Source organism: Epinephelus lanceolatus, chromosome 16 (genome assembly GCF_041903045.1).
Source record: "Epinephelus lanceolatus isolate andai-2023 chromosome 16, ASM4190304v1, whole genome shotgun sequence".
NCBI lineage: Eukaryota > Metazoa > Chordata > Actinopteri > Perciformes > Serranidae > Epinephelus > Epinephelus lanceolatus.
The window spans coordinates 39,196,279-39,217,000 of NC_135749.1; positions in this window are offsets into that span (position 1 = coordinate 39,196,279).

Consider the following 20,722-nt stretch of genomic DNA (forward strand, 5'->3'; position numbering starts at 1 on the left):
AGTTTTATCACACAGCACAATGCCACAGATGTCGCAAGTTTTGAGGGAGCGTGCAATTGGCATGCTGACTGCAGGAATGTCCACCAGAGCTGTTGCCCGTGAATTGAATGTTCATTTCCCTACCATAAGCCGTCTCCAAAGGCCTTTCAGACAATTTGGCAGTACATCCAACCGGCCTCACAACCGCAGACCACGTGTAACCACACCAGCTCAGGACCTCCACATCCATCATGTTCACCTCCAAGATCGTCTGAGACCAGCCACCCGGACAGCTGCTGCAACAATCGGTTTGCATAACCAAAGAATTTCTGCACAAACTGTCAGAAACCGTCTCAGGGAAGCTCATCTGCATGCTCGTCGTCCTCATCGGGGTCTCGACCTGACTGCAGTTCGTCGTCGTAACCGACTTGAGTGGGCAAATGCTCACATTTGATGGCGTCTGGCACGTTGGAGAGGTGTTCTCTTCACGGATGGATCCTGGTTTTCACTGTTCAGGGCAGATGGCAGACAGCGTGTGTGGCGTCGTGTGGGTGAGTGGTTTGCTGATGTCAACGTTGTGGATCGAGTGGCCCATGGCAGAGTTAAAACCCGATGGGTACCCACAAAAATTTGATTTGCGGGTGGTTTTTAAAAAAACATTTTTTCCCGGGTTCGGATCTGGGTGGAAAAAATAACATGTGGGTCAGATCGCGGGTTTTAGATAAACACGTCAGTCATTAGTTCGGTAAACTACAGATAGCCTAACTATCTTAGTCATTATTTACTCTCCGAGGATCGCCTCCACTATTTTGCACCAGTCATTGGTTCAGCTGTTTACACGCGTTTCACCATCTAATAACACAATTTGTGATTGGACGACAGAATCAACATGGCTGCCACCGTCTAACAAGCGCCGCTTCCAAAACAGTAAATAATTTTTTAGGTATTTGAGAAATAAGTGGATAAAACGTACAACTATCACTTTATAATATTTCTGAAGTGTTTCCCTGATGGATTACTTCTCTCCTCGATGGATTCTAAAAACACGTAACAGCTCGTAACTGCTGAACGTCGCTCAGGACAGAAAGTAAGTCTATTATTACACATGTAAAGTTCCTTTACATAGATTAAAAGTTTAAAAGCATTAAACGTAACAAACGAGTGCTTTTACATTCATATGGGAGAAGCACACAGAGGGTTGATGATGGAGCTGAAGTCAGGTTTTTATTGTGAGAGCTGCTTCATTCAGGTTGTTGTTTACTTACTGGCACCTTAACTGTGGCGATATGCTATTCAATATTCAGCCAATTTGACCCAAAATGATTACTTTAAATCCGGGTTACGGGTCGGGCTGCGGGTCGTGTTTCAACGGGTCAGACAGGGTTGCGGTACTAATTGGCCTGATGCGCGGGTTTGCGGTTTGGGTGCGGGTTTGTACGTCGCCAGGTCGGGTCAGGGCGGATCTTGAAAACTGGACCCGTGCAGGACTCCGGCCCATGGTGGCAGTGGGGTTATAGTATGGGCAGGCGTATGTTATGGACAACAAACACAGGTGCATTTTATTGATGGCATATTGAATGCACAGAGATACCGTGACGAGATCCTGAGGCCCATTGTTGTGCCATTCATCCACGACCATCACCTCATGTTGCAGCATGATAATGCACGGCCCCATGTTGCAAGGATCTGTACACAATTCCTGGAAGCTGAAAACATCCCAGTTCTTGCATGGCCAGCATACTCACCGGACATGTCACCCATTGAGCGTGTTTGGGATGCTCTGGATCGGCGTATACGACAGTGTGTTCCAGTTCCTGCCAATATCCAGCAACTTCGCACAGCCATTGCAGAGGAGTGGACCAACATTCCACAGACCACAATCAACAACCTGATCAACTCTAATGCCAGGGAGATGTGTTGCACTGCGTGAGGCAAATGGTGGTCACACCAGATACTGACTGGTTTTCTGACCCCCCCCAGACCTCCCCAGTAAAGCAAAACTGCACATTTCAGAGTGGCCTTTTATTGTGGCCAGCCTAAGGCACACCTGTGCAATATTCATGCTGTCTAATCAGCATCTTGATATGCCACACCTGTGAGGTGGGATGGATTATCTCAGCAAAGGAGAAGTTCTCACTAACACAGATTTAGACAGATTTGTGAACAATATTTGTGAGAAATGGTCTTTTGTGTATATAGAAAATGTTTTGGATCTTTGAGTTCAGCTCATGAAAAATGGGAGCAAAAACAAGTGTTGCGTTTATTGTTTTATGACTCTGAAAAGGAGTCTGATTTTTGACCCAAATTGTGGCTCATGCCTCACGTCTCCCACAGCTTCATATTTAGAGTAGTATTAATATGAACATCTAAAGGTGGATTTATGCTTATGCCTATGCAGAGCCTACAGATGCAGCCACTTCAAATTCCCCACGCCATCTGAAAGCCTTCCAACTTCCAGCCAAATACCCTTCCCCCCCACCTTTCTGGGGGTGTGCCTACATTCCACTGTAACACGCCCATTTATTCAATTACAAGGTGTCACCATGAGATGGCGCTTCCCTCACAGAAACACAGAAACTAACAAAGATTTAGAGGTGATTGTACTTTACCTTGTAGTATTTTCATTCTATGCTACATTATTAATCTACTCCACTGTCTCAGATGCAAATATTACACTTTTATTGCACTACTTTTATTTTAAAGATTTAGTTTGGCCTATTGGTTACAGAACTTTTGTACAATAATTTAAATTTGTTGCTAAGTTATATTATTACAGGTTACAATAAGCCACCCAGCAGTATTTAAGTTATTAAAATGACCACTTTTGTCTGCTGCAGCATCAGTGTTAGAAACACATTAGTTATTAAGGGAAACCCAAAACACTGTTACAATTGGCCCAGGTCTCCCCTGTCTGAAAATATTGAGTTAGTCTCTCAGAATAATGAGAAACATTCTGAAAATAACTAAATAATTACTTAAATCATCTTGAAAGAAGTTGCTCATTAGTAGACTTAAATTTCAAAATTACATTAACATTAATTAAGACACAAAATTATCTTTTTCGTTTACAATGTGAAGAATTGTAAAATGTCGTTTTTGTGAGGTAGTTCAGACAGCGACAGTGACGATGTGTTGTCGAATGTTTGTATCAAAAGTTCATATAGCCCACTAAGTGTGATGATATGAGTGACTGGGAAACCTATTCAGATGGAAGCACTCACCCATTCAGAGGGAATGAAAAGGTTCGTGGTAATGCTAATTATGTGTTTGAGCTCTCTCACCTTCCAAGATAAGCAGGACCACATTATGTCGCATTAGTGAAAGTACTTCACTCCTTTTCAGTTAAACTCTGCAGGCTACGTGCAGCTTGACCATCGTTGCGGCTGCACGTGAGGCTGAAATGCCAATTTCAGCCCGTGATCTCTCACTGACTGACTGATAGCCTCATTCAAGTGACATTTTACAATTCTTCATATTTAAAACTAACGAAATTCGTTAGTTTAGGGACATTTACAATTCTTAACATTTAAAACTAACGAAATTATAAATAGTCATGATTAATGCCATGGAGTAATTAAGCATTAAAATACGCACACACAAAAAATAATAGTTTGCTCTAGGCTTTTGCGCATATTTTAAGTGGAGGCATGCACCTGGTAGGGTGGTCTAAGAGCACCATGAACTAATTATATATAAATACTGCATAGCCACAATAAAAAATATGTATTGGCCGCGTTTCCCAGTTAAGAGCGATCTTAACACTTAAGAGCACAGTTGGTCTTTGGTAAGAAGGGTCGCTAAGATACAAATGTTTCCCAGATGCGTTCTTAATGCCCTTCTTAGGGTCGCTCTTAAGATCGCTCTTTAAGAAGCTCTTAACAGGAGCTGGCCACTACCACGGTGCTGAAACTAAATCAATCGATGTCAGGCAAATCGATCACCCACCACTTAATCAGCGCATAAGTAACACAGCGCTGCTACCTAACACACTAACTCTCTGCTGCTTGTGTGTATGTGTGTTCTAATGATTCTAATAAAAAACTAAGACGGTAAATATTTGACCTATTTCATGATGAAAACAAGACTACAACTAAATAAGAAGTAGTCTTGGTAAGAGAATCATGAGGAAATGTATTTCCAGGAACTGCACCTCCGAGGGCCAAACTGCACCGGGTTGTCCTCCGGATGTGCGGAGACACTAGTTGATGAGGCGTCAGGCCCGGTCTGACAGCATGTCGAGTGGGCTGAAGTGCTGACGCACAAATACCTTTACATATACGGTTTGGCTTCACACACGACGACGCTGTTGGTTAGCAGCGAGAATATACTGTAAAGCAGCCATGGTATCTCACACATGTGATGTGGCAACGCCTTTATATAGAGTAGCGGGTGGAGCATCCCTTGATGAGGTTCCAGCTGAGCTCAATTACACCTGTCAGTTGCCTGATATCTGAATGTGGCAGGTTTGGAGGGTGGATGTGTTTCTGTTGTGCCCTGGCGCATTTTTTGGATGCGGTAAACTACCTCATATGTGCATGCAGATGTGGAATATGTGCGGACAAATTATGATAAATAATAGTCATGATTCATTTTATTTGTGTGCCTGATGTGCACAGCACATAGCCTACAGGAACACACTTGTTATTCCTCATACTTATTTTTCTTATTATTTTTCTTTCACCAGATTTTGGTGCGTAACTTATGCCACAGGTTTGAGAGCACATAGGGTCTTAATAAAACATAGATTCAAGATTCAAAATGTTTATTGTCATATGCACAGTAAGGACATGCGTTTCCCTGCAGAATGAAATTCGTTCTTTTCTGTCACTAATTAATGCTAAACAATATAAATCTGAAGTATAAAATAGATCTAGATACTTTAAAGAAGTATAAATATATACGGTGCGCACTGTTTTAACATCTCCTTGCAAAGTATAATATTAATTTGCCTGCTGCGGCTGGATCTGTGAGCGTTTGGTCTAAGAAGACTGTTAAGAGTGGGTCAGCTCGATCTTACAACTCCTTCTTAGTGAAAGATCTTCTTAAGCTAAGAGCGATCTGGGAAACGCGTTTTTCTTTCACGGGAGGCTTTAGAGCGTTCTTAAGAAGCTCTTAGCGCTAAGAGCAATCTGGGAAACGCGGCCATTATTGGTATTATTGAGCTGCTCAGACAAGTGCTGCGGGCAAGTGGGGGCTGGGAATCTTGTTCAGATGGCCAAGTCAATGGCAATGGCCCATACCGTAGGAACAAAAGGGTACAACAAAATGCTATAAGCATGTGATAGAAGAGCCGAAGAGTCATTTTCACACTATGTAAAACAGCTGAATGAGTGGTGCTTTGTGAAATATCGCTTCTATGAATCTGTTTAGACAGACAGCGACAGATCAATGAGGTGAAGCCGTAGCCTTATGTTATTTATATGATTTACACCACGGCATGTCATTTCTGTACATGGTTGCGCCTTTACAATTCTCCTCTGCTCTCTGTATCGCGCACGGCAGAGTCATGTTGGGAACCATGCGCCGCCCCACACCGACGTGCCTCTGCCACCGTACAGTTGCAGATGTGTTGCAGCATGACACGATCCATCAGACACAAGTGGCGCTCAAATGGTCATCAATATTATTACAGTGCATGTGCACACGGGCCAACTACTTAAGTCAAGATGTTGTGTGACTGCGCTCTCCCAGTGCGTACACATAGTCCTGTCTTTTCCAGTTGCATAGCCCTCACACAGATCTGGTTGATCCGACATTATACAAAATAAATAAAATTTGTTTCGCAAGTGCAGTAATCTTGCTAGAAACTACTGAACGACATTATAAATATATATGTCAACACACCAAGTTCTAAAAAACTGGACCAGTTGGGAGCCACATCAGACCAAAAACCAGACACAGAGAACCACAGATTAAAAAAAGTAAAGCACAATTTATTTAAAATAGTGGAAAAACCAAACGAATTTTATTTTATAGTGATTATACACTTATATAAACATATTAATGGGAAGAATATTCAGATTCAGATTTGACAATAAACCATGCCAAATATTACACACTGGCCCTTTAACTCTGTGTGCACATTTACAAAGAAAACAATGGTACAATATAGAGGCTGTCATCACCATAAGCACTTTATAAGTCAAAAGGCTTATACATTTCAAGACTGTCTGCTTTGATAACATCTTTCTCATCACTTTCAAAAACTTTGTACTTTGAAAATGCTCACTGAAATGATCAACCACAAGCCTGTTCACCAGGAAGTGGATAATAATAATAATAATAATAATTAAAGTGTAAATAGGTTCATTTTGTCTACTCAAATTAGATTCAGTGTAGAAAGGTTTCTTTTCTTCAGACAATGAGTTTTTAAGGAGATGTAGTTTACCTTGACATGTTTCGACTGTCACTGCAGTCTTCTTCAGAAGCGTCATCTGACATGCGTCATGACGTGTCTTTATCAGCTGGTAGTATCCTGGAGGTGTGACCAGCCTGGCAAATCAGATTGCCAGGCTGGTCACGCCCCCTGTCACCCAGTGTTCTTTGGAGGAGAGAGTCCCAGGTGTGTGACAGCATGAAAGCCCCCTCATCCCGGTTGATGGTGTTCCTGGCCCGCCTCCTGATCTCTATGGCCTCCTTGATCCAACGTTTGAACTTGTTGCTTTCCGATCCGATGATTTTTGCGTTGTCCCAGTCCATGACGTGATTATTTCTTTTGCAGTGATCTGATATGGCTGATTTTAGGTTCACCTGCTCTGCTTTTTCTTTTTGTGATCTTGTGAGACGTCCTGTCATTTCCTTTTCACATTCTTTTTTATGTTCTGTTTTTCTTGTATTAAAGCTTCTTCCTGTTTCTCCTATGTATGTTTTTTCACATGTTTTGCATGGGATTTCGTATATTATGTTGCATTTTTTGTCCATGTTTATCCTGTCTTTTGGGTGAACTAGGAGCTGGCGGAGCTTTGTGTGAGGTTTTACTATTGTGTTTATTTTGTGTTTTTTCATTGTCCTCTGTATGTGCTCGCTGATCCCCCTGATGTACGGTATGGTCAGCTGCATCTAGACAGCATGGAGATGTTGGTAATTTGTTTGTAACAATGATTGATTTGCTCCATAAGTGATAAACTGATGTTTAAAATTGCCATTTTTACAATGACTCCAATCGTTCACATTAGAGCAAAATTCAAAATGCTGTCAAAAATTCAGTTTCTGAGATAAAATTCTGAAACTTGCCACACATCATCTACCATCACTCTAGAATTTTGTCATTTTTTCCATGAACATTGAAGATTTATTTAGCAAGAATTTGCATGTATATGTTTGCAGTACTGTTTACAGTCAAACATTTTGATGCACTGTAGGCTCAATTTTTAATAAATCAAAAATCTGAGAAACGTAGTTTTTGTAGGACAGTCTGAAGATGGTCTGTAGCAAGTTTGGTGTCAATTGAGCAAAAATTGTGGGAGGAGATAAGTTTAAGAAGTTTTACAGTTTTTGAAAAAAACAGAGTGATGAACCTCATAATTTTTAATAGGTTTAAATGTACAAAAGTTTCTTCAGTATTGGGGCTACAGTTTGATGAAAGTTGTGAAGTTGTAGCACGTATGGTTGATTTGTTATGAATTTTCAACGTTTTGAAATTTAGACGTTTGCTGTAGCGCCACCATCAGGACTATTGACTTGAGTTTACAGCTGAGGATATCTGGCATGAGACTGGACCTTTGTGCAAAGTTTGGTGAGTTTTCACCCATGGGAAGTATGATTTCTTCAGAAGAAGAAAGAAGAAAGAAGAAGAAGAATACCTAGGGTTACAGTAGTGTCCTGGCAGTTTAGCTGCCCGGACCCTAATAATAATTATAATAATACATTTTATTTATCAGCGCCTTTCAAGATACTCAAGGTCACTGTACATAGAGCATAATAAAAAAACAAAACAAATAAAAAAAAAAACAGCACAATGTCACCAAAAAGCAAAGGAATGTTTCTTACAACACAAAGAGTCTGAATGGAATTGAGTTCTTTTTTTAAACCAAACACGGATAACTTCTGTGGGTCTGACTGCAACTCATTGCAGCACATTTCTTTTTTTTTTTTTTTTTTTTTTCTTGTCTGCATTGGTCTTCATAGCTTAGCGCCACTAAAGGGTGTAAGCTTCTTGTGAAGATTGATGCACTGTTAATCTTGCAGTCAAGTATTTTATACCCATAATGCGTGGTTGTGACCGTCACCCACCCTCCCTGGAGACTAGCCTAACAGGCTTTATTGGAAAAACTTCATAATATGAGTCAGAGAGGGCCATGATACACCAAAGTGTGTCAGGGGGAAAGTAAGGAAACAAGCAAGGGGGAGGGGGCAGGTGCTTACAGTACAGGCCAAAAGTTTGGACACACCTTCTCATTCAATGCGTTTTCTTTATTTTCATGACTATTTACATTGTAGATTCTCACTGAAGGCATCAAAACTATGAATGAACACATGTGGAGTTATGTACTTAACAAAAAAAGGTGAAATAACTGAAAACATGTTTTATATTCTAGTTTCTTCAAAATAGCCACCCTTTGCTCTGATTACTGCTTTGCACACTCTTGGCATTCTCTCCATGAGCTTCAAGAGGTAGTCACCTGAAATGGTTTTCCAACACTCTTGAAGGAGTTCCCAGAGGTGTTTAGCACTTGTTGGCCCCTTTGCCTTCACTCTGCGGTCCAGCTCACCCCAAACCATCTCGATTGGGTTCAGGTCCGGTGACTGTGGAGGCCAGGTCATCTGCCGCAGCACTCCATCACTCTCCTTCTTGGTCAAATAGCCCTTACACAGCCTGGAGGTGTGTTTGGGGTCATTGTCCTGTTGAAAAATAAATGATCGTCCAACTAAACGCAAACCGGATGGGATGGCATGTCGCTGCAGGATGCTGTGGTAGCCATGCTGGTTCAGTGTGCCTTCAATTTTGAATAAATCCCCAACAGTGTCACCAGCAAAACACCCCCACACCATCACACCTCCTCCTCCATGCTTCACAGTGGGAACCAGGCATGTGGAATCCATCCGTTCACCTTTTCTGCGTCTCACAAAGACACGGCGGTTGGAACCAAAGATCTCAAATTTGGACTCATCAGACCAAAGCACAGATTTCCACTGGTCTAATGTCCATTCCTTGTGTTTCTTGGCCCAAACAAATCTCTTCTGCTTGTTGCCTCTCCTTAGCAGTGGTTTCCTAGCAGCTATTTGACCATGAAGGCCTGATTCGCGCAGTCTCCTCTTAACAGTTGTTCTAGAGATGGGTCTGCTGCTAGAACTCTGTGTGGCATTCATCTGGTCTCTGATCTGAGCTGCTGTTAACTTGCCATTTCTGAGGCTGGTGACTCGGATGAACTTATCCTCAGAAGCAGAGGTGACTCTTGGTCTTCCTTTCCTGGGTCGGTCCTCATGTGTGCCAGTTTCGTTGTAGCGCTTGATGGTTTTTGCGACTCCACTTGGGGACACATTTAAAGTTTTTGCAATTTTCCGGACTGACTGACCTTCATTTCTTAAAGTAATGATGGCCACTCTTTTTTCTTTAGTTAGCTGATTGGTTCTTGCCATAATATGAATTTTAACAGTTGTCCAATAGGGCTGTCGGCTGTGTATTAACCTGACTTCTGCACAACACAACTGATGGTCCCAACCCCATTGATAAAGCAAGAAATTCCACTAATTAACCCTGATAAGGCACACCTGTGAAGTGGAAACCATTTCAGGTGACTACCTCTTGAAGCTCATGGAGAGAATGCCAAGAGTGTGCAAAGCAGTAATCAGAGCAAAGGGTGGCTATTTTGAAGAAACTAGAATATAAAACATGTTTTCAGTTATTTCACCTTTTTTTGTTAAGTACATAACTCCACATGTGTTCATTCATAGTTTTGATGCCTTCAGTGAGAATCTACAATGTAAATAGTCATGAAAATAAAGAAAACGCATTGAATGAGAAGGTGTGTCCAAACTTTTGGCCTGTACTGTAAGTCCTGAGTTATATAGTGACAGTGCATGCGGAGAAGAAGGAGGAAAAACAAACAAATAAACAAACAAACGGAAAAAAAAACAAAACGGGAGAAACAGGCAGTGTAGCTGATGTATTGTGGCCTTGAGGTGGTTGTGCTCCATGCAGATTATCAAAAATAAACGTATACATGTCTACTATACTGTACTGAAAAACAAAAACAAAAGAGAAGTCTATACTGAACACCAAAAATGTGAGAGTCTTGGTGGAGGGGGAAAGCCTGATTGCAGAGAAGAGTTGCCAGCGCGGTGTGGTAGGTTTGAGAAGCAAGTGGGCCCCTTTGGAGTGATCCCATCGGTTCTTTGCGATGCGTCACGGAGCTGAAGTATCGAACATGCATGCGTGTATTTGAACCCTCCCAATGTGTTTGGTGAAAACCATCACCAGGGTCCAGGGCCAGCCCTGCGGGGGAAGGGGGGCGGTATGGCACCCCAAGACTGCAGGAGCGCCCAGACCCCAAGACCAGGGAGCCGCAGAGGCTGCAGGAAACAACGCAGGCCCAAGGACCCAGGGCGGCGAAGGCCGGCACCCCCAGAGAGCCAGAGACACACCCCAGACAGGCGGGGCAGGAGGGCCCGCCCACCCACCGCCCGACGCGGCCGCTGGCTAGCTGAGCTCAGACTCGGCCGTCTGCTCACTGTCATCTCAGCTAATTCGCGTCCATGTTCAAGTTATTGAACCTGTCTCAGGGCTGCCAACTTTTCAAAAACCTTGAAGTGAGATTTGGTGGGGCCAACCGAAATTTTGCCACATACACTGCAATTTTTTGTATGGCCCCATTCAGTGTCATTACCATACAGCAAAACCAGGTCTACTGTCAGCGCAGGCGGAGTTTGGCTGACCGGCGGACAGTGCACACACGTCACCAAAACAATTATTTCTATTCAATGCAACTATCTGCAATCAGCACATAAATGTATCTCTATATCAACTGTCACGTCACATCTGATGTCAGATCAAAGGGGATTGGCACCGTTTGGCAATTCACATCCCTCTCAGCCAACCACAAACAGCCACAGCATCAGATAGGGAGTATATATTCAGCATCTGTCATCTTAGAAAAGTCAAAAGAAAACAAACACAGTGAGACTGTGAGAGAGAAAGAGAGAGAGCACGCGCACAAGAGAAACACTGTCAACAAATTGTAAGTTATGTTTGGTGTCTTAAGGGTTTACGTGCTTCATGTGATTGCCTATACAAATGTTAAAATGTTCTTGCTCAACATGATCCACAAAGATAGAGTACATTATTGCAAGGAGGAGGAGGAGGACTTATGCAGAGAGGGTGTACCGTCAAAGGACATCCTATTTGGGCATGACAGAGATGGAATGCAGGTGGGCCACACAAATAATGACTGGAATACCGCCATGTCCAATGTAATTGTCATTTCATGTCGTACTCTTTTTCATTACACAGGAACAAATTACTTCTACCCCGCGAGGTGGTCCAAGTGGTGACGCGCATCATGGCCTCTGATGCGCACCCCGGTGGCACCTGTGCTCTCCCTGTTGCTATTAAGGTGACAGTGGCACTGACCTTCTTCACCACCGGGTCTTTCCAGCACACTGTCGCCGCGGTGGCAGGGATCAGTCAGAGAGCTATCAGTTCGGCTATACATGCAGTGACGTCTAGTCTAGTCCGTAATGCAAATGAGCACAATTCAATTGTTCATTTTACAGGCAAACATTAGGGCCAGGCCACAGAGCTTGGCACAGCTTTACGCACAGGTGGTTCTGATTTCATCCTCATTGTGCGTGGTATTTGGCCTGAAGGACAAACTCATCACCATGCAGGTTGACCCAGCCCTCATGTCCTGGATCACGGATTATCTCACGGGTAGACCTCAATTTGTCAGGTTGGGGTCCATAACATCTGACACAGTGACCAGCAGCACGGGGGTGCCACAGGGGACTGTACTGGCCCCCCTCCTCTTCACACTATACACAGCGGACTTCAGGCATGACACCGAACTCTGTCATGTACAGAAGTTCTCTGATGACACTGCTATCGTCGGGTGCATTTGGAGGGGGGATGAGGGAAAGTCATGTACAGAAGTTCTCTGATGACACTGCTATCGTCGGGTGCATTTGGAGGGGGGATGAGGGAAAGTACAGGTCCCTTGTCAAGGATTTCACCACCTGGAGTCACCTGAACCACCTGCAGCTCAACACCACCAAGGCAAAGGAGATGGTACTGGACTTCAGGAGGCGCCGCCTATCTCTTCTGCCTGTTAACATCAGCGGCGAGGAGATTGAGGTGGTTGCCTCCTACAGGTACCTGGGGCTGCAGGTGGATGACAAGCTGGACTGGTCAGTTAACACTGATCATGTCTACAAGAAAGTGCAGAGCAGGCTGTATTTCCTGAGGAGACTGGCGTCCTTTAATGTCTGCAGGAGAATGCTGCAGATGTTCTACCAGTCTGTGGTATTCAGCGCCCTCTTCTATGGGGTGGTGTGTTGGGGAGGCAGCACCAAACAGAAGGACACACAGAGGCTGGACAAACTCATCAAGAAGGCCACCTCTGTCATCAGTGCAGAGCAGGAGTCTGTGGTGTCGGTGGCAGACAGAAGAACTATTTCCAAACTGCTCTCCATCACTGACAATAGCTGCCACCCACTGCATAAACTGGCGATGGGGCAGAGGAGCTCATTCAGTGGGAGGCTGCTCTCACTGAACTGCTCCACAGACAGGCTGTGGAGGTCCTTCCTGCCCAGAGCCATTAGACTGTTCAACACAACACTGGAGAGGGGAGGGAGATGAGTTGCAGGGGGGATTTGCACATTTGCATATTTGTACATCTGTCATGCTTTTTTTATCCTATTTTTATTACTATTTATTCGTGCACTTTATTCTGTCTTTATGCACTGTGTGTATGATTTGTGTTTTTATGTTTATGTATGAGCAGCTGAAAATGCAATTTCCTTCGGGATTAATAAAGTACCTACATACCTACCTATTTGTGATCTGTGCACACGACTCATTTGTTGCACCGGGTTTAAACATGTCACCAAATATCTTTCTTTGTAGGGAAATATGTTTGTGTTACCTGTCCCAACCTCTATCCCACCAAAGCCCTAGATGCTGACGGAGGACAGTGTGGAGGACGCAATGTCCTCCGCCGAGCTGAGGGGGCACGCTGGTGGAGGGGCCACCCCCTGTTGCCCCTGTCTGCCTCCTGTGCTCAGAGAGCTTTTGTTTGGCCCTTCTTCTAACATCATTGAACCGTTTTTTGCACTGGGCAAGAGTTCTCAGTGTATCCAGGCAACATTGATTTACAATTGTGGTGACCTCCTCCTCCCATGCTACCTTTGCATCATCAACCCGTGGAGGTCTGCTCGCAGTTCCTTATGTTCAGACACTGCAAGCTTTTGCCTGGACCAAAACAGCAGTTTCCTCCTGGGAGAAGTTTGGCCATCTGACGCTGCTGCTCTCTTCTGCCATGGTGAATTGTGTAAACTCTCATTACGCCTTCGCGTGGCGCATTTAAGGGCGAGGAGAGGGTCTCATTTGATTGGTGTGATGTCAAACGGCTGTGTAAAACCCACTCCACGCCTTCTCTCCTCCCTCTTTCCGACTTGCGCAGGTAGGAGGGACGGAGGTGGGAAAAAGGAGTAGCGGCGCCAGCGCGCATGGTGTGCCAAACTTGCAAAATCTGCCTGGCCACACCCAGGTGCACCTCGCCCGGTCTGCAAAACTAGAGGCCATTGTTTCAAGATTTGTTGTATAACGTTAGTTTCAGGTAAACTCAACTTACCTCAAGTTTCGTGAAGGAGCTGGCACCAAGCGGGAGCAACCAACACCACAGGGCTAGCCAAAGTAGTGTAGCTTGTTAGCCTAGCTTGTTAGCAGCGTTGAGCGAGGTGGGCGTGTTTAAGCAACCAGGCTTAATTTGGCCCGCCTCTTTGCCCATTTTTGATTGGCCGGGAGTTGGGTGGAGCCAGGCACTGCCAAGATGGCGATGGCCAGAGCAGACTATTTTGAGCTTCAAACCCGCTCCTCAGAAACGAATGGATGATGTCACGGTGACTATGTCCATATTTTTATACAGTCTATAATTTTTTCACACCTTCAGTGTGAAACAGTGCAACCAAATGAATATTCATCACAGCAGAGTTTACAGTAACTTTGGTGGCAGATTTCTGAGGACAAAAAAGAGCACCTATTTTCTGAACACCGCGTTTTGAACCCAGTGGGTTAGCAGTTTAAAAGTCATCATAGTACAACTGAATTTGTAAAGAAGTCTGTTGTTTATAGAACAATGGATGTGTCTTAAGGCCAAAACACACCGGCGGCGTACGACACGCGTCAAAACAGCCACCCCCATTATTTTCTATTTACAAACTCACACCGGCGGCGGCTCGACGCGCGTCGACGTGCTGCGCCACAGCACTTTACGTTATTGTCCTATTTTTCCAGCGTCGCTGCCCTTGAAAAAGCGCTATTTTGTACTTCCCAGCCTAGCAGACTGGAGTGTGCAATAGAAATCCGGTTGACGCCCCGCAGCGCAATGCTTTTTATGTGTGTTGGAGGCGGCACTTGACTTGCGTCAATGATGCCGCCGGTGTGTTTTGGCCTTTAGAATAAGTTCCATCACAAAGTCTTCGTATCTGTCAGTTCTTGATATACAAGTTTGCCCAAGCAAATATCAAAATTGCAACACATGAATTTTATTTTTTTTGCTTTGCTATTGCTATTGCTATTTTTTTTTTCTTTGCTTCTTTGACCTGATCCATTGTCCTCAAAACACCCAGCCTCTGGGCTCTGCATGACACTTGTCCCAGCAACTTGGAGACTGTGACAACTAGCTTGAAATGACACAGACTTTGCTGCATCACCACTTTGACAAGAATCCCTCTCATGAGCACTAATTAAGGGTGTTTTCAGACCTGAAAGTCCGGACCAAGGTCCGGACCATGTTTTTGTTACATTGTATACATTTGGTCCCTTGGTTTTGCATTCACATTGCAATTCTGTGAGCAGACTAAAGAACTTTACATGACATAGTTACGTTGGTTGCGTCACCTTATATTTGACATCGATTGGTTTATAAATGGGTGGGGGTCTGACGTCAGCGTGTTGTAAGACTAGGTGGGTCCCTTCAATGTTTACAAACATCACCTCACGAAAATGGACGAACCGATTCTAATAATCGCCACGCTACTCATACTATTATGGCATTGCTATCAGCTGCAGCACCAACGTAAAGCACAATATTCGTGGCTCATACAAAAAGAAATATAAATCTACACCTTGTGCGAAGATGTCATCATCGCCGGCAGGAAAGGAGGAGGAGGAGACAGCTAGCAATGTCAGCAATGCTGATAGCTTGTAGATATTTTTTCTCAGCCAGTTATATTCTCTTCTCACCTCTGAAGACCCTGCATGATCATCCTTGCTGGCCTCTGGTCCACTTTCTCCTCCCTGGCCCTGCTCTTTCTATTGTAGCAATAACGATTAAAAGAATATGTGGAAAGCAAAATTTTGAAATAGAATTAGGAATAGTCGTTGTGAAATTGCTGTGAAAATTAACCAGTTATAACCTCTCCTCACCTATGAGAACCCTGCATGATCATCCTTGCTGGCCTCTGGTCCACTGTCTCCTCCCTGACCCTGCTTTTTCTACTGTGGCAATAAAAATTAAAAAAATATGTGCAAAGCAATAGTGAGCACAAGTTCTGCGCAGAAATTAAGGAGGAGTGGGTTTAACCCTACCATGAAACTAGCTAGCAAGCGATTTTAACATAGGTAACAATAACAATAGTGTTCTTGTTAACAAGCTTAACTTGATATATTAGCATCTATTAATTAGTCATCATTAAGCTCACATTATCTACATGCAACAGCATTACTCAACTTACACAGTTTGTTTGGAAGAAACTGTGCAAGGTTTTTTGCTTCTTGCTGGCTGGTTTTGTCACGACTCGGGCTGGACCCAAATGCAGCAGGTGGACAAGGTTAGGTAAGTTTAAAATGTTTATTGAATCAAAGGAGGTATTAGCTGGCAGGTAGTGACGGCGGAGATAATGGGGCAGAGGGGTTCCAGTGTGGCGTGGCTGGCGGCAGGAGATCCTGGACAGAAACAAGAATTAGTTCAAGCGGAAAAAACAAAAGCAGGCAGAAGCTAAGCTGGGCACAGAAAAGCAAACTAGGAGCTAGATGTACTACCGTAAACTGCAACGATCCAGCGGAGACTCGTTGCTGCGGGATACTTGAAGGTGAGGATGATGGCGTGATAGCAGACCAGTGTGTTGATTACTGCTGGGCGGCCGGTGTGTTGATTGAGAGAAGAGAGGGGAGGGAGAGAACAGATAGACAGACAAAAACAAAAACACACCAGCCATACACCCACTCACTCAAATGACTGAAAAAAAAAAACAAAAGCACACACACACACCAAGCATCACGGAGGACGGGTCGTGACAGGTTTGCAGAACATAGTTGACACACAGCAGCACTGGCCAGCAGCACACGCCTTGTCTGTGCGATTGATTCAGATCACAACATGACAGCGTGTGTATGCGCCTGGCGCATATTTTTCATTATTTTAAGCAGCTAAAAGGAAAAAGGAGGGTAAATGTGATGGTTGTCTAGTGTGAATCAGTCCACCCAACAATTTAATGTAATGCATCTATAAGGTTAGTGGTAGTGAGATACTGAGGGCAGATCTTAACCTTCAGAATGTATTTTTTTCTTGGTTATTTATCAGTGTATTGTGGACACTCACGACGTCCCCACAACACACCTTCAGTCAGTGTAAGGTAGAGTGTCTGAGTAAAACCTGTGTTTGAAGCCCTTGACAAAACTGGTCCCCACAAGGAAATGCAACATGTGTGAAATGTCCCCATGAAGACCTGCTCCGTTCGAGTTGTGTGAACACAGACAAGGCTTGGCTGGCCAATAAGAAATACTTAAAGGGAAATTTCGGTTTATTTCAATCCGTCTCCTATCGTCCTAAATTTGTTTCAAGTCACTAGTGGCATAGAAATAATAGTTAGCATGTTAGCCGTTAGCCTAAGTACAGCCGTAGCGTCAGACCTGTTAAAACGTAACTTTGTCAGAATACACTGACGAAGAGCTTCGTGAAATTGAAGATCGGAGGAGGAGAGAGAGAGAGGCACAACAGGTAACGTTAGAGGACGACAGAGGAGGAATGGCTGCTGGAAGGCTTTAGCTCTGGAGATTGGTGGTGTAACGTTATCTGTGAATGCTGTACCCCAGTGCCCACAGAAGAGGAATGCCTCTGTTGCAAGGAATGGGACCGGTTGCAGCCTTAGCTAAATGGTAAACAACAAACATGGCAGCACACCAGTAAGGTAAGACAACACGTTTACATGTCGTTTTCTATATGTTCTCTGACATTTATCCTAACGATATGAGGCGGTCTTTGTGGAGAAAAAGCTTGTTTAGTGGACTAACTTTGCACTTGAAAGGATGCCCGTTCAATTACGTTTTAACAGGTCTGACACTACGGCTGTATCTAGGCTAATGGCTAACATGCTAACTATTATTTCTATGTCACTAGTGACTTGAAACAAATTTTGGACGATAGGAGACGGGTTGATATAAACCAAAATTTCCCTTTAACTATGAATTTAGTTTACCTCTCTGAAGTCTGGTTAATGTTGACATGCATCTCATCTTAGAGATTTTGTCTGAACAAGAGGTCCATCTTATACATATTATGCAGTGTTTACAGCAGATTGATCATTTGTTTCTTGTAGTTTTATATTCTTAATAAATATGTTTTTACAGATGACCAGTATTGCATCTCACAGCACGGTGGTGGACAACCCCAACCCTTCACCCCAGTCAAAGACTCAGATGGGTGATGCCACTGGTCCAGACAGCTCTCCTCAACAGGTACATTCATTCTGATCACTTCAGATTTAATTCTACACTCTCTCTATTTCATAATCTTGTATTTTTCATTATTTTAAGCAGCTAAAAGGAGGAAGGAGGTTAATGTAATGGTTTTCTAGTGTGAATCAGTCCACCCAACAACTTAATGTAATGCATCTATAAGGTTAGTGGTAGTGAGATACTGAGGGCGGATCTTAACCTTCAGAATGTATTTTTTTCTTGGTTATTTATCAGTGTATTGTGGATATTCATGACATCCCCCCAGCACACCTTTACACCTACTACAGTGTAAAGTAGTAGTTCAATTTTTTTTTTTTTTTTTTTTTTTGTTATAGAAGCATCAGCAGAGGAGATTTACTAAGGGGAATGAAAGGCCACCATCGTCCAAAAGACGCAAACCACTATCATCAGATGATGAGATGCCTTCAGGAGTCAGTGCTATAGTGCTATGAAGCCTTCATCTACAGGTGAAGTCTTTACACATCTCTCTTTTTGATTGTGTCTGCTCCTGTTTGAGTATGTATTGTCAGTGTATGAATTAAACTAGAAATTCTGCACTCATTGAAAAATTGTTCTTTTTTAGGTTCTTCACAAAAAATGCGCCAAGGCCAAAGAGACTCAGGTTGAAAAAATAACCATGTGCATTATTTTTGTTTTAGTAAACATTGAAAATATGTCCCACAGATCACAACACCACACAAGGGTGTGGATAGATATGTAGGAAGAACTGGACCTGAATGATATTTATTTTTATTTTTTTGTTGCATCCTAATCATCTTTTCCCTCACTCCATTTATCATTTCAGTCCAAGGAGAATGCACAATCCAGTATTTGACAGTGTAATTCTATAGTGTAGATAGTCGTTCTGCAGGTGCAAATAACTTCAAAACAGAATTCCAACCTACAATCCTTATCTTTCCATTTACACATTTGTTTTCCTGACTACTTCAAGGTACAGCTAGTCAGAAGAGGAACAGATCACCCTGGCAGCAGACAGAGGTGCAGGCGGTGGAAAGGCACATTAATCACTTCATCAGATTTTGCATTGTACCAGCAAAAAGGGACTGTGTGGAGTGCTTAATGGCTGAACCTGAGGCTCTCAAGAACCGGGACTGGCAGAACATGACATTTTATGTTTACAACCGCATTACAGTCTACAAAAGGAAGGTACAATTGAAATAGTGTGAAGATCAACTCTCAGGTAGGGCAGTTTTTGTTTACATTCACGTCTCAAATGATCAACAGGTTCAGTGGACCCTTACGACTCATTCAGTGTGTTATGCTGTTATCTTTTAGCATTTCATGGCTTTGTTCTGAGGTGTCAATGATAACCAAAAATTACAGTATTTTGAAAGGAGCATACATGAAAGTCGTGTTTTAATTTTTTATTTTGGAATGCTTTTCTTAAAAAATAGGTAATGTGTTTGTATGGAGCCTCATTTAACTTAATTTGTTGAGTTTGTTAATGAAGTCGAATTCATTAAAAGTTGAACTCTGCAAACTAAATATGAGTTTAATGTCTTGAAGTTTACTTAGTGGTAGGTTTAGTTTTGATTAGGTGGTACTAAGTGTGAGGTGATTGATCAGTAGTTAGCTGATGCTCAGCGGTTGACTGTGATTAAAAATATTTTATAAATAGTAATGACAGGTGAGAATTAAAGAAAGAATAGCTTTACCAGGGAAGGGTTTCAAAGTTTGTCTTTTTGTGGGTATGATATGGGTCAGAAAATATCCAAATAATAACTTATTACTCTTTCAATCCTTTTTTGTGTGAGTGAGGGAGCTTTTTACTGCTTCATCTATTAATATTTACTTTAATTACACCAATTATCCTATCCAACTGAGGGATATCAATCAATCAACCATACATTCTGCTATGTTGTGAAGATTATTACATGCATAGCAAGAGGTACTATGTAAGAGTGATGCTTTGCATCACTAGCACCTTTTCAAGCCTCATGCTACATCTCTACATTATCTTTGAACAAGCAAGCTAAGCTGAATTTCAAAATTTGAACTGTTACTGATCTACTACTCACGTATCTTTTAATTCTACTTAGATTAAACCTGTAGATTAAACCTTTAACAAATTCAATAATCTTAGCATGTACAAGGTATAGATGCATGTTATTTGTCATTATCAATACATTTGTTGCAAAGTCCCCACTAAACACAATAAAAACAAGTTAGTGTGTAAACAAATTATGTAAATACTATGTAAGTATGTGTAAATTTGGTCCCCACCAAACATGTTAACTAGATTTTTCGAAGGTCCCCATATGTGATGGGGAAATCATTATTTCATTAATTCAGATGTCTGAAGTTGTGTATAACCTAACAGTGCTGTGGATAGTGTAACTGATTTTTTTCACACCTCTAGAACCTGTGGAAAGGGTGAAGATTAAAAACTTGGTCCCCATAAACCACAAAAACCAGAATGTATGTGTGTGTGTGTGTGTGTGTGGGTGTGTGGGGGGGGGGGGGGGGGGGGGGGGGGGGGGTCTGAATTCAGTACTAAAAACAGTAACAGTAACAGTTTGTATGACATCTATTGCACATCTGTCCATCCTGGAAGAGGGATCCCTCCTCAGTTGCTCTTCCTGAGGTTTCTACCATTTTTTTCCCTGTTAAAGGGTTTTTTTGGGGAGTTTTTCCTTATCCGCTGTGAGGGTCCTAAGGACAGAGGGATGTCGTATGCTGTAAAGCCCTGTGAGGCAAATAAAACTGATTGATTGATTGACTGATTGAGTAAACCATGGCTCCCTTCCTACAAATGTGCATTTCTTAGGAGCTACTAGAATAATCAGATTAATCATGTTTAAAGCAGTGTATATAGCAGTGTTTTTTTAA